The following is a 14,894-nucleotide window of genomic DNA, read 5'->3' as shown; positions in this document are numbered from 1 at the left end:
AATTTAACAGATAAGACAAAAATAATTAGATATAAAGATATAATTGACTATCAAGGCAAATTAAAGACAAAACAACAATTGGAGACAGATTTACACAGAGGAATAGACTGGTGGACTTACACTCAAATACAATCCAAATACAGAGAACATATAAAAACATATGAAATTTATAATCAAAAACAAGAAATAGATAAAATTATATTAGATTCAGAAAATAAATTAATTAGTAGAATTTATAAATTTCTTCTACGCTATAAATTGGAAGAAGAAACAGTCAAAGAAACGATGATCAAGTGGGCTCAAAACATCAAACACACAATACCTTTGGAAAAATGGGAAAAGTTCTGGCAGGTAAACCTAAAGTTAACGAAAGCAACGGCGTACAAGGAAAACCAACTGAAAATGTTTTATCGGTGGCATATGTCTCCAACCAGATTGGCAAAAATACAACCTAAAAATAGCCCAATTTGTTGGAAGTGCAAAAAGGCACAAGGGACTTTCTATCATTTATGGTGGACGTGCCCGTCAGCAAAGAAATTTTGGTCTAACATCAAAAAATGGTTGGAACAAATAACAAAAACACAGATTGAAAAAGAACCAGAAACATTTTTATTAGGAATCTTTAACAAATCATACCCTAAGGATATCAAATATCTTACAATTCACATATTAACTGCTGCAAGAATAACCTATGCAAGAAATTGGAAACAAGAAAAAATACCAAGTGAAACAGAAGTAATAGGGAAAATTTTAGAATGCGCTGAAATGGATAAGTTAACCAAAGAATTACAAGAAAGAGAAGAATCAGACTATTATAAAATATGGAATAATTGGTATAATTGGTTAAAAATCAGAAATATACAAAAAATATAGGGGATATATTACCGATTGATACATATATATGTAATAAAAAATATTATTAGATTAAAGAGAGGTGAAGGAATATATTATAAGTAGAATTGTAGAACGTCACTCTGAAAAAATGCTTAAGAAGAAATTACACTCTTTTTGTGTATATGTTGTATAAATGTTTGTTGTGTATATGTTACGTATGTCTTTTTTAATATTTATATTCAATAAAAACTATTTAAAAAAAGATTATTCTTATATTATCTCGGATTTGTCTTTTAGGTAAAAATCCATTTTGATCGGAGTGTATAAAATTATTCAAGTATCTCTTAAGTCTTTCTGCCAATATCATAGCAAAGATTTTATAATCTGCATTTAGCAGGGATATCGACCTATAGTTTTTGATTTGTTGTGGGTCTGTTTCTTCCTTATGAATCAAAGTGATGTATGCCTCAGTCCATGTCTCGGGTATTTCCTTTTTTATCATTACTTCGTTCATAACCTCCAGCATTGGGATCAATAATGAATCTTGTAGAGTTTTATAATATTCGGCTGGCAGTCCAATTGGGCCTGGTGCCTTTCCATTCTTTTGTTTCTTAATTGCCTCTGTTAGCTCCATCATCGTTATATTTCCATCCAATAACTCCTCAACCTCTTTGGGAATTTTTGGTAATTTAGCTTTTTGTAAATACCTTGCCACTTTATCCTCTTCTATCCTCTTATCCTATTCTTTCTTATATAGTTGTGTATAGTATTCCTGTATTATTTCCCCCATCTCTTTGTTTCCAGATCTACTTTGTCCTTGATGATCAATCAATTGCGTTATTTTCCTTGATTCTCTTTCTTTTTTCAATTTATAAGCTAACCATCTACCAGGTTTATTTGTGTTTTCAAAATAATTCTGTTTAGCAATTCTTATGTTTTGCGCTAATTCTTCCTTCTCCAGTAGATCCATTTTGTGCTTTATAGTATTCATTTTAATTTTTACATCTTTCTTATATGGATCTTTCTGAAGTTCTTTTTCAAGTCTTTTATGATCATCTCTCAAAGCTTTAAGGGTTTTTCTTTTCTTCACATTTCTTTTCCATGTATAATCGATGATTAATCCTCTGGCAAAAGCTTTCATTGTATCCCAACGGTTTTGTATCAATGTTTCTTTCTTATTCTCCTTGAAAAAAAAAAGTCCAATTCTCAATTCATTTTCTGTGTAAAATCTTTCTCTTTTAATATTGTATTGTTCAATGTCCATCTAGATCTGCCTTTTCGCCCTTTTCAAATAGCAATCACTGGATTGTGATCCACCCATGTATTAGTATCTATATTCACTTGTTTAATGTTTAAAGTCAATTCCATTGTTGCCCATATCATATCCAGTCTGGACCAAGATAAATGTCTGTCAAGGTAGAAAGTATATTGTCTATTTTTCCCATTTCTCTCCCTCCAAATGTCTTTCAGGTTTATTTCCTCTGTCATTTAAAAAAAAAGTCCTCGGCAATATCTTTCTACTATATCTTGTTGTTCTACTTGTTTTATAATCCAGTTTTTCATCTACAATATCATTAAAATCCCCCATCATGCAGACATTTTCATACTCCATTTCAATTATCTTGTTATGTAATTTCCTATAAAAATCACTCTGGTTATTATTAGGGCCATATATTGCTACTAAGAGTAATTTTGTATTATTATCAGTTAATTCCACCATCAAAATTCTGCCTTCTGGATCAGAATGCTTCTGTTCAGCCGTAAGTGTATTTCTAATATACAGAGCAATACCTCTTTTTTTACTTGGCGCCAATGATAAAAAAGTTTTACCAAATTTTGGTTGAATCAGTAATTGTTCATGTTGCTTTTTAATATGCACTTCCTGTAAACAAATTATATCAAATTTTAATTTTTCTAATTTATGAAATACTGTTCTTCTTTTGTTTGCCGAATTAAGTCCATTTATATTTATTGAGATTAATTTCCTTTCATCCATATTCATACTTTATAATTAGTTTTTGTTGCTCTAGTTGTTCTGGCTTCACATTGCTCTTTGTATTCTATGACTCTGCCCACAGCTCCTTCTGTTTCTTCCAGCATTATCAATTCCTCTTCCGCAGGTTTTATTGGGGCTAGCATTTCTTGAGCCTCAACTTCCATATCAGCATCCGTCTCTTTAAGAGCTTCCTCGTAGAAAGCTCTTGCCTTGTCAATTGTATTCAGTCTGTATCTTTTTTTTTATTGCAAAGGTTTTACAATTACATTTTCACCCTTTCCCCCCCCCCCTCAACTCACCCCAAACTTCCCAGCCTCCCTAACCCTCCCTAACCCTCCCCTCCCCCTGGACTTCCGCACAATATACTCATATCAGGTAAAAAAAAAAACCCTCCTTTATATAAAACTTGTATAAAACTTGAACCCCTCCTTCCCACTTATAGTTTTTCATCTTCATTACGTTAAAAAATTTCTATCTTAATATAACATTTTCAAATAAAAGCTATTTGATACTTCCTAGTTTGATATTTGTTCTGAACATAATCTATCCACTTTTTCCATTCCCATTCATAAGTCTCTTCTGAACAGTCTTTTAAATATGCTGAAATCTTCGCCATCTCTGCAAAACTGGCCATCTTCAAAGTCCATTCCTCGATCGTGGGCAAAGCTTCATTCTTCCAGTATTTACCTATCAACAGTCTCGCAGCTGTTATCATGTACAATATCAACTTTGTTTCACCCAAAGTAAAACCCTTAACTATACCCAATAAAAACAATTGTGGAGAAAATTGAATTTTTTTCTTCAAAACATTCTGCATGACCCACCAAATTTTTATCCAAAAAGCCTTAACTTTCCTACAAGTCCACCAAACATGATAATATGTAGCATCTAAACAATCACATCTCCAACATTTTGGCTGAACATTAGGGTACATACACGACAATTTTTTGGGGTCTAAATGCTATCTATAAAACATTTTATAAAAATTTTCCCTCAAATTTTGCGACTGTGTGAATTTAACATTCTGAACCCAAATTTTTTCCCATGTTTCCAACATCACTGGTTCCTCAAAGTTTTGTGCCCACTTAATCATACAATCTTTAACCAATTCAGTTTCTGAATCCCTTTCTAACAAAACATTATAAAGCCTTTTAATATGCATTGGACCTTTCTCTTTTATATGTCTAACCAATTCTTCCTCATGCAACATAATACCAGTTTTTTGGTCCTCTTTCCATCTCAATTGTAATTGGTTATATTGTAACCAAGTTAAGTTAATCCCTTCATCCAACAGTGTCTGTAATGTCTTCAACTACCATCTGCCCGCATCTGTAAAAAGAACCTCTTTGTATAAACCCCCCCCCCCGAGTGACATTATATTTGTATTCCACATAATATGACCAAAATCCAGCCATAGCGGTATTTTGTAATCCCATTTGAGTCGGTGCTTCTTCCAAACTCTCATCAAAGAGTCTCTAAGTATATGGCTTTTAAATACTTTATCCACTTTGTTGTCATAAAATAAGTAAGCATGCCATCCAAATTCAAGATCAAAACTTTCTATATTCAATATTCCAGTCTTTGTCCTTCCAAACCAATCACTTGCTTGTGTAAACGCTGCTGCATCATAATATAACTGTAGGTTTGGAAGTTTAAGGCCTCCCCTTTCTGGAACATCTTGCATAATTTTCAATTTCACTCTCGTTTTTTTCTCGTTCCAGACAAACTTATTCACTCCAGTTTGCCACACTTTCAGTTGTTTATCACTTTTAAGCACCGGAATCATTTGAAACAAAAAAAGAAATCTTGGCAAAATGTTCATCTTAACTGCTGCTATTCTTCCAAGTAGAGACAGCTGCAGTTTTTTCCAAGTCTCCATATCTTTCTGCACTTCTCGCCACAACACCTCATAATTATTTTGAAACAGTTTCATGTTTGATTCTGCAACCTGAACTCCTAGATATTTTACCTTTGGTACAATCTCAAAACCTGCCCTCCTTTCAAGCTCGTGTTTACGATCTTGTGTCATATTTTTAGCTATCATCTTAGTTTTCTTCTGGTTCAGTCTAAAACCTGAAACTTTACCATAGTCTTGTATAATGTCCTTCATCTGGATTATTGATTCCATTGGCTGTGTTAGGATAACGACCAGATCATCTGCAAATGCCTTTATTCTGTAATCCTCTTGCCTTATCATTATACCTTTCAAGATATTAGAGTCCCGTATTGTGTTTAACAAGACTTCTAGTGTTAGAATAAATAGCAATGGGGATAACGGACATCCCTGTCTTGTTCCTTTTTCAATTTTAAACTCTGTTGTCAAACTTCCATTAATAATAATCTGTGCCTTTTGCTCTTGGTAAATTGCTGAGACCGCCTGTATAAATTGGTCCCCAAAATCCATCTTTTTAAAAGTCTTTAATAGAAAATTCCAATCCACTCTATCAAAGGCCTTTTCTGCATCCAAAAAGACCAGCACTGCAGGTACCTGTTTATTCCTCTCAAGATATTCCAATAGATCTATTACTTGCCTTACATTATCCTTCATATATCTACCCTCGATAAATCCCGCTTGATCATCATGAATCACCTTTTGGATTACTGGCATCAACCTTAATGGATTGTGTAAAATACTCTCCAAACTGCATCTTTTGTATTATTTTCAGTAAAAAATGCCAATTCAATCGATCAAATGCTTTCTCCACATCCAAAAATATAAGCACTGCAGGAACTTGGTTATTCTTCTCCAAATACTCTAATATATTAACAATTTGCCTTACATTGCTTTTAATTTGTATCCCATTTATAAATCCTGATTGATCATTGTGACTCATTTGTTGCATGGCTGACATTAACCTATTTGCTAATATTTTAGCAAAAATCTTGTAGTCTGTGTTAAGTAACGATATAGGCCTATAATTTTTTGGCTGACTATGATTTTGATCCTCTTTCGGGATCAAAGAAATAAAGGCTGTTCTCCAAGATGGGGGTACTTCTCCTCTGGATTGTATTTTACTAAATAGTTCCCTAAGTGGTTCCACCATTTCTAACTGCAAATTTTTGTAATAAACAGCTGTCAAACCATCTGTTCCAGGAGCCTTACCAACTTTTAACTGCTTGATTACTAAGAGAATTTCCTCAGAGGTTATCGGTTGATTCAATTTTTCCCTTTGCTCATCTTAATTGTAGGAATATTCTCCCTCTGTAAATATCTATCTATATCTATATCTTGGATTTTATCACTAGCATACAACCTCGTATAAAATTCTAAAAATGCTTTTTTAATCATATTTTGTTGATACACCTCTTTACCTTTGTATTCTATTTTCTCTATAGTACGTAACTTTTGTTTTTTCCTTAACAAATATGCTAACCACCTACTTGGTTTGTTCGCATTACAAAAGGTATTATGTTTAGCATATTACAAATTAGTTGCAACCTGATCTGCCATCAACATATTAAACTGCCCTCACAATAGTGTAATTGCTTCTTTTGTTTTCTTATCCGTTGGATTCAATAATAACGCCTGCTCTTTCTTTTTTATTTCCTCTTCTAACTCTGTCCGTTTTAATCCCTGTCTACGTCTGTGTGTATTCTTCAAGTATATTAAAATACCTCTCATATATGTTTTGCTTGCATCCCAAAACATTTCCATGGGTGTGCCCTTATACATATTCATAACAAAAAATTCTTTCATTAAGTTTTTACATTCTTTCACATTTTCCTCATATCTGAATAAATTTTCATTTAACCTCCAAGACCTCCTAAGACCCTTGCCATGTTCTAATTCCATCCAGACTGGACTATGGTCAGTTAAAATTCTTGGACATATCTTCATCTTCTTCACCCTAGAAAAGAATCATTAGTAATTAATATAAAGTCAATTCTAGAAAAGGATTGGTGCCTGTCAGAGAAAAATGTAAAATCTTGTTCTTCAACATTCCGTTCTCACCAAATATCTCTCAGTTCCATATCATCCATCATATCAAAAAAAGATTTGGGCAATTTAGCATATGTTTGGGTATTTTGCAAGAGTCCTTTTTTGTCTTTCTGGGTATCCAATACTCCATTCCAATCATCCAGTAATATACACGATTTGTAATCCCATTGTATTCATTTAGTATGCAAAAGCTTATAATTTTTTTATTGTTGTTGATTAGGTGCATATACTCCAATTAAGAGCATTTTCTTCCCTTCTATTAACAATTCAATTGCTATATATCTTCCTTGAACATCTGCTTCAATTAATTTAGTCATTAAGTCTTTCTTTAAGTATATAACTATACCATTTTTCTTCTCTGGAGCAGATGCAACAAAATGTGTTCCCAATCTTGCATTTATTAAATACTTTTGGTCTCTTGTTCTAATAAGTGTTTCTTGCAAACAAATTACATCATTTTAAAACTGTTTCAAATAATGAAATACTTTCTTCCTCTTTTGTGGTGAATTTAAGCCATTAACATTCCAGGTTAAAAATCTAGTTGCCATTTTTGGCACCTTGAAGCTTTTGGAGCGCCAACTGAAAATCCTCCTGAATTTTCTTCTTCGGCCTTGCTCCTCCCATTGCTTCTGTATTTGTAATTTCTTGGATTGTCGACTGAGTTTGCTGTATCTTTAATTCCTCTTCTTTACGTTTGGTTGCCGCTCGAGTCTGTCTTTGATCCTTTGCTTCTTCTATTTTTTCGAATAATTCCAGAGCTTGAACAGTACCCGAAAGTTGTGATAAATCTTCTTGAGTAATTGGGGCCCCTCCTTGAGCTTGTGCCTGAAGCCCTTCTTTCTCCCCCTTTCTTGCCACCTCTGCTTCTTTTCTTCTTCTAATTTCTGGAGACGGTGGGCATCCAGCCTTTAGCACATTGATAATGTGCTTGCCTTCCAAACTGTATTGAGACGATATCTTTCTCCTGAGTAGTTCACCACTAATCCAGCTGGAGCCTCCCATCTGTACTTTATCTGGTGATTTCTGAGTTCTTCGACCAAGAAGGAATAATCCTTCCTAGTTCTCAACATTTTTGGGGGGATTTCTTTCAGTACTAAAACCTCCTGTCCTACCACCTGAAGTTTGTTTTTATAAGAAACCTGTAAAATTTCATTCCGTGTCCTCTGGGTAGTAAAGTAGATTACAATATCTCTTGGTAATTGTCTCTGTCTGGCAAGCCATGAATTGACATGGTAAATTTTGTCTATTTGCCATCCTGTCTCTACCTTTGAATTTCCAATTAGCTGTGCGAAGACTTCTGCAAAAATCTCTTTCAAATTCTCTTGATTGTTTTCTCTCAGATCTCTTAACCTCAGGGCAAATTCCATCTCTCTATATTGTATCATTGTAATTTCTGTGTCTGCCTTTTCCATCTTGGCTTGAGCCTCACCCATTTTATTCTCCAAACTTACATTGGACTGATTGATTTCTTCCACCCTTTCTTCCAATGATTCGATATGGCCTGCCAGACCCTGAAGCGCCAAAACAATGTCTTCTCTAATTTCTTTATTTTGAATTTGAATTACCTCCTTAATTTCAGCCATCTCCTCAGACACGTTTTTAATTTTCTCCTCGAGAACAGATGTGATTTTTCCTTCTAAAACAGAGGCTTGCACCTTTAAAGCCTCCTGAAGGGCTTCAAGTGTCAATGTTTGTGAATCCGTTGGGGCTGGCAAAGACTGCATTTTAGATGGTAAAGCTGGTGATCCCCTAGCACTTTTGAGCACACCAGTTTTTATTTGCTTTGAAGCCATTTTCTAAATTTCAAATTGCACTTTTTCCACAGCAAAATCAACAAGTCCAATAAGTCCAATTAGTTGTAAATATTATACTTTGTAAAAAAATCAGTACTATATTCTTTAATCTTTAAATCTTAATTCTTCTGAAGTAAAGTCCATTAATTTTGAACGGGGCTGCCAGCGCTAATGAGAACTTTCCTCTTAACTTTCACTTTCACACCCCTTTAAAGTTATGGCACCATCTTCCTTTCTCTTTTTCTTTTCTCCCTCTTAATGATCTCAGAAGGAAGTAATGCTCAATCAGAGTTAAAGTTTAGAACTTGCGGTTGCCTTTGCTTTGCCTGCTTTTGAATTGATGTTTTTTAAGAAATTGTTGCAGGGGTGGTCGTGGCGTCTTTTCTGCTTAAAGCAGAAGCGTCCCAGATCCAGAGCTCTGTCAGGCTTCTAGGGAGCTCTCACCCTTCGAGCCCCAGAATTGTTCCTGGGGGTCTTGGGGAGCTCTACCTTCACCCAGCTGCTCACCTCCCCCCCTTTTCCTGAGGGAAAGTATCCAAACCACGAGACAGCTGATTTGCGTTGTCCTAGTGGTTTTAACATGATCCGGGGCTGGTGCTCCCAAAGGAACGTCTTCCAACGCCTGTGGTGCCACCGGAAGTCCTCTAGTGATTTATTAAAGATGAAAGTGACGATGGAGGCCAATTGGTCAGCACAAGTTTTCAAGCACAAAGTTATCTTGTCTGGGCCCAGTGCTTTTCCAGGTTTTTCTTTGTGAAATAAACCATGCACATAATTTTCTGTAATCACCAGAGATGGGAGGCCCAAAGGGATGGTTGGCTGTTGTTAGTGTATCTGATATGGAGGTGGTGGTTTGATAGGAAAGAACTGATAGGTAACAGTTCTTTCCTATCAAATCTACAATAAAACACATTCAGGTCAAATTTCCTTTTGCACAGGAAGGAGGTTTGCCATAACCAATGATATTTTTAAGAGTTTCCCACATATTTGCCAGATCATTTGTTGAGTGCTGATTCTCTAGCTTTTCAAAGTAGCTTCTTTTTGCTGCTCCAATCCCCCTTGTTAATATATTTCTGGCTTAATTGTACAGCTTTCTATCTCCTTTCCTGTAGGCTTTCTCTTTGGCATGGTGTAGCTGCTTGAGTTTAGCTTTAAACCAAGAGTTGTTCTGTGTAACAACAGGTTTTGGTCAGCACACATAGGTCTCCACAAAAACTAACATATGATGTTATTGTCAGGCCTGGAAGCCATCTTTTTCATTGGATCTTCAGGCCTGCCACATTTACTAATGTGAGAACTGGGAGAGGGGATTGTATTGCACATGGGTGATATATAGTCATAATAACATTCCTTTCTCCGAGAGTCAAGGACATATTGGCCTGCACCTGGAGGGCTGGAACTGGGAGGTATCTCCAATTGGGATGGTGCTTTGATTGGACCATGTGATGGACATGTGGGTGCTGGGCAGGGACTTGGACTTTCCTTTCAGTGGGGAAAACCTGGAAACTTTCAGATTCGGGTTTTCCCAGAAGTGCCAATACGACATCTCTAATAAAATGGAACATTGAGGAAACTCAAACCTCAGAATCTTCTTTCATTGGGGTTTTTACTTGGAACCCTGACATTAACCTGAATCTTTTTAAAAATTCAACCAGCTCCCTGGATACTGGGGTGCTGTTCAGGATCCAGAGCCTCTAACATTGACCTGAAACCCCATACGCACGAGACCCCTAGCACACCCTAACTGCTTTGAGCAAGTCAATGGGACACCAATCAGCAGAGACCCTGCCACACTCATCACAGAACTGGTCAGACTAGAAATGGGCTGCCACCGAGAACTCATTCAATTCATCATAGCTCCAAAAATGACTGAGTCGATCATACTGGGGCTCGTATGGCTCGATAAATGGGAACCAACCATCACATGGGAGGATGACTATAGGAAACTAAATATAAGCATCAGACCACTACCACCCATACTAGACCAATACCAAGGTGCCATAAGCCACAGCAGCACCAGCGAGCCACAGGTCACAGCCCCCACAACGGATGGACTGCCTAGCAACCCACAAGTGCCAAGGGAATACTGGGATCTATCAGGAGACTTTAGTGAAGAAGATTGCAACTTCCTCCCTCTCACCATGTGATGGATTGCACAATCAAATCTGTGCCCAGGAGCCAAGCTGTGGAAGCCAAAAATGTACTCCATGATCCCCAAGCAAATGGAGGAGCTGAGAAAATACATCAATGCCAATTTAGCATCAATCTGAAAAATACAGAGTGGCTGCCCCAGTACTGTTTAAAGAAGAAAAAAAAAGATGAGGGGGGATGAGGCTTTGTGTAGATTTTTGTGAAATTAATGCTGTGTGTGTGGAGAACACCTATCCCCTCCCGCTTATAAAGGACATGCTAAGCCACTTAGCCAAGGGCAAGGTGTTCACCGAACTAGGCTTAAGGGAAGCCTACTACCACATCAAAATCAAAGAAGGAGATGAATGGAAAACAACTGTCCACTTGGCAGCTTCCAATTCAAAGTCATCCCGTTCAGTCTGCAAGGGGCCCCAGGAGTCTTCATGCAATTAATCAATGAAGTGCTGCATGAGCATTTATACAAAGGGGTACTAGTTTACCTGGTGACATTCTCATATTCAGCGAGACCCTCAAGGAGCATTTAAAGCTAGTGCAGCAAGTGCTGAAAAAACTCCTCGCCACTAAACTCCATGCATAGTGTCAAAATGTGAGTTCCATCAAACTTCCCTAGATTATCTAGGCTACTGAATATCCAGTGGAGGGGTGGAAATGGATCCAGGAAAAGTGAAAGCGGTGCTAGACTGGCAGCCCCCATGTACCTGCAAACAGCTTCAAAGTTCCTGGGATTCGCAAACTGCTACAGGCAATTTATCCCAGCTTTTGCAGAAGTTGCCCTGCCCCTAACAGAACTGTTAAAGATGGGGCCTCCTCCTGCAGCCTAATCAACTGCTCGCCTGGTAAATGGACTGTCAAAGAGCCTTCATAAAATTAAAATGGCTCTTTGCTGAGGAGCTGATCCTCCAACACATGGACTCAGAATGATAGTTCATTGTCCAAGCAGATGCCAGTGATGTAGCCATGGCAGCCATGCTCCTACAGAAAGACCGATAAGGAGGGGCATGGCTAGCATTGCAGCAGAATAACAGATCTTTTGGGGGCTCCTGAAGGACTGTCAATATTCCAGCTGTTAGGTGGTCCTTTTGAACCTGAGTTGCCTTGTCAGGACAACAAGCAAGGGGAGCACACACTGTGGATCTCAGAGAACTCACAAATTCCCTGATAGAGCTGGAGAAGCTTCCTAAACAGACAGTTGGGAAGGAGACCATTGTGAGTCATTACAAAGCTGGGGCAGCCACTGCAGAGTGCAGAAGTGAAAGGAAGGTGTAATCAGTCTGGGTGAGATATTTTGAATAATTTTTACTACCTTTTAAACTGGATTAAAGAAGAACCTCCTTGGAACAGCAGAGGAGAGTGTGGCCTCAAAGGAGGAGGTGGAATTGGGTGTTTTACCTATTCCACCCGCAGAAGTATGGCAACAAGGTAGGCGGGTGGAGCCAAGAAGATAAAGGAATAAGAGAAAACTTGGCTTATAAAGAGTAAAGTCTGAATCTGGACTGGATATTTCAATTTTTAAATTGGGGATTATTGACAAAAGAAAGATGAACTTTCTTGGAACTTTTTAAAAAGAATATATATATTTGTTGTGCTTGTGATTGACATCGGTGGTTTTTTCTTGAGTCTCTTTTTGTTTTTCATTGTTGTTTTAAGTTGAATTGTGAATCTGCTTACTGGAATATATATGCTGAATAACTATATTTTTTGGGCTTGGTGGGCTGATTTGGATTATAAAATTTTATTTTATAAGCTCCTCTTTTAGAGGCTATCTGGATTAAGGTTAGAAGAACCTGGAGTAAAGAAGTTGGAAAAATTCTGAGAATGCGATCAAAGATTGGGTTTTGGACTAGGATTATTATCTGGATTATTCTTTTTTCCCTTGGTGTTTTTTTTCTTGGTTTTTTTTCTTTCTCCCATCTTCTCTCTGTCTTCTTGCTGGAGGACCTATATTTGTATTATAAATTGAATTTGAATCATATTTTTTACACTTGGTGGATTACAAGATATAAAACATCACAAAATGAAGAAAACATAATCAGTGCTGGCTTCAGCAAGTTCATCTGCAACTACTAACCTTGTGGGTCAGAGAACATTGGAGGCCATGATACAAAAAAAAATTAGAAAAATCTAATGCCATGCAACTAGAATTGAAAACCATGATACAAGCTCTTCATGAGGATTGAAGGAAAGAATAGGCAAAATAGATGAGAGAATGGAGAAAGTAGAAGGCAAATTAGAAAATGTTCAAGAGATTATGGGGAAAAAATGAACAAAAAGTACAAAAAGTAGAAGAAAAAGCTGAAGCAACAGAAAAAAGAGTGGGAGAGCTGGATTATAGATTAATAGCGGCAGATAGAAATAAAGATAAAGAAATAAACAGGGCAGATTATTACTTGAGATTCCAGAACATGGAAGAAGAGAAAGGAGAAAATTTAGCAGAGATAATGGCTGACTTGCTGGTGGAACCAATGGAGGAAAATAAGGGAAAAAATCTTGAATGAGATTGATGAGATATTCAGAGTGCATACTAGGTATGCAATGAGAAATAAGGTACATGTCAGGTTCACCAAGAAAGCAATAAAAAATGAGATTCTACAGAAAGCAAGAGACAATCCGATTAAGTATAAAGGTAGAGAAATAGTAGTGTTAAAACAAATTCCGAGGAAGGTTAAAGATTTGAGAAAGGAATACCAATTTTTGATGAAGTGTTTGATCAAAAAAGGAGTGAATTTTAGATAGTTGATACCAGACAGGGTACTGGTGACTTGGCAGGAGCAAAGACATAAGTTAGATTCAGTAGAGAAGGCAGAACAATTTTTTTTGAAAAATAATTTTTTTAAAACCTTTAGTTAGGATATGGTTTGAGCCTAACTAGTTGTCCAGGTAATATATGTGTTGTGGCCCCGCCCTCTGAGCTTATCTCATCGGAGGAAGAAAGCTTCAAACATGAGGGAGAGGAGTCAGCCAGGCTTCCCTCTCCAGGCCCCTCCCCTCTGGCACTGTCTCAGGTGCCAGCCGAGGGAGAGGAGATTAGCCAGGAGCCAGGTGTCTCTGATGAGAGCGAAGAAGGAGAGCCGTCGTTCCTGGATGCCAACGAAGGCGTGATAAACGGTTGCAGCAGTTAAGGAGGCGTGCTAGGGATTAGAACTGAGTCACTGGACCACACCCCAGAGACTATATAAGAGAGGGTGGTGGCTGGTAAAACTCCGTGACGAACAAAAACTAACTGGCTAGTCACTTGAACAACGTCTGAAGCTGCCGAAGGGATATTGTTTTTGCTGGACTATTTGCAATGCGTATGTAATTTTATGTTATCTGTTGCAGTAAAGCTCTTGGCAGACGGTGCTTATATTGTTGCCAAGTTTGAGATAACGACCTGTGTGCGTGCCAAGTACTTTCTTAACCCTCGGCTGGCTGTGTTTGTGTGTGTGTGTGGACGGGGACAGATCAATATGTGTACTGTTACTTTAATCTGAAAATGTATTATGTTACTTTAAAGGTATTCATTGTAATGCTGAGTCATGCTGTAATTAGGTAATGACTGGTTGTGAGAGTATTTAAGCAAGGTACTGTAAGGTATTCAGTTTGATGATGAAGCTGCTATGATATGCTGCCATTGTGTATAAAGCTGATGTGATATGCTACCAGAGTATGATAAGCTACCATTGAGAGGAGTTGATATCTGCTAATCATCGTTGGATGGATCTGCAACCATCGTGGTTTGTGAACCAGAGTGAGTTTGTTATTCTAACCAACTACTGTTTGTTGGGTACGAAGATATTTGTAACTACTGGACTGATTTAAATGGCAAAGACTTGGAATTTGTTTAAAGACTATGAGACTGTTTTTCTACTATAAAGTAAGCTTTTGATAAACCAGTTTGCATATCTCTTATTCATTGCTCTCAGCAACGTTTTCTTGTGCATTTACTCTGCTGGTTGGTAACACAACACCAATATCCTCAACACCTTTATTGTTAAAACAAAAGTTGGACATGGTGGAACCATCTTGGCGATATCACCGCCATACAAAATATAAATGTATACAAATTATAACCTAAGTTTCTTATATCTTCAATATGAATTACTACTTACTAATTCTATACACATACTTAACTTCTTTTACATATTTACAGATACATACAATATTACATATATTGCATCTTGTTTTGATCTATACCTCCTTG

The 14,894-nt window shown here is 37.0% G+C and overlaps 1 long non-coding RNA gene and 1 pseudogene across 1 annotated transcript in view; one reads left to right on the top strand and one right to left on the bottom strand.

Annotated features, from left to right (window-relative positions):
- The window catches only part of LOC117673855 (uncharacterized), a 58,161-nt gene that overhangs the window by 31,324 nt on the left and 11,943 nt on the right, over positions 1-14,894 (top strand). The window lies entirely within an intron of this gene.
- On the bottom strand, positions 7,308-8,494 carry LOC148114209 (uncharacterized; annotated as a pseudogene).

The sequence above is a fragment of the Pantherophis guttatus genome, chromosome 4, assembly GCF_059756535.1.
Source record: "Pantherophis guttatus breed Tessera chromosome 4, ASM5975653v1, whole genome shotgun sequence".
Classification (NCBI taxonomy): domain Eukaryota; kingdom Metazoa; phylum Chordata; class Lepidosauria; order Squamata; family Colubridae; genus Pantherophis; species Pantherophis guttatus.
The sequence above is the reverse complement of the archived record's forward strand: the minus strand, read 5'-3'. Positions and strand labels throughout refer to the sequence as shown.